Source organism: Sinocyclocheilus anshuiensis, unplaced genomic scaffold (genome assembly GCF_001515605.1).
Source record: "Sinocyclocheilus anshuiensis isolate Anshui unplaced genomic scaffold, SAMN03320099.WGS_v1.1 C31724936, whole genome shotgun sequence".
NCBI lineage: Eukaryota > Metazoa > Chordata > Actinopteri > Cypriniformes > Cyprinidae > Sinocyclocheilus > Sinocyclocheilus anshuiensis.
Window position 1 is genome coordinate 1 of NW_015602933.1, and position 477 is coordinate 477.

The 477-nt window shown below is 48.8% G+C and overlaps 1 long non-coding RNA gene across 1 annotated transcript; it reads left to right on the top strand.

Moving 5' to 3' along the window:
* Nucleotide 1: 1 nt before the first annotated feature.
* LOC107682151 (uncharacterized) lies at nt 2–477 on the top strand. Its single transcript, XR_001633385.1, has 4 exons — nt 2–36; nt 130–199; nt 290–356; nt 440–477. It is a non-coding gene; the product is annotated as an uncharacterized LOC107682151 (long non-coding RNA).

The window sequence follows — 477 nt, forward strand, 5'->3', positions numbered from 1 at the left end:
GCATCATCCGCAAACGCTTCTTGTGTCTGGGATGGGGTGAGTGTGTTTGTGTTTGTGTTGTTGTTTCTGGAGAGTGTTGCATGTCTCGTGTGATGGGGTGTTTAACTCTCTCTCTGGATTCTTTCTCAGGTCTGCCCGCTTTAGTCGTCGCCATTTCTGTCGGCTTCACCAAAGCCAAAGGTTACGGCACCGTCAACTAGTGAGTATTTCCCATCTCGTGTGTTGCTTGTCTTTCTCTTTCCGTCTGTGTCTTTGTGAGTTTAACACTGGTGTTTCTGCCTCTCTGCAGCTGTTGGTTGTCTCTTGAAGGCGGACTCTTGTACTCATTTGTGGGTCCGGCCGCTGCTGTCGTTCTGGTGAGGAGCCGCTCTTGGACACTGCATGATTGACAGCATGTGCAGTGTTGAGCCTTCACTGACGTCTTTCTGTGTATTTTCAGGTCAACATGGTGATTGGAATTCTGGTTTTCAACAAGCT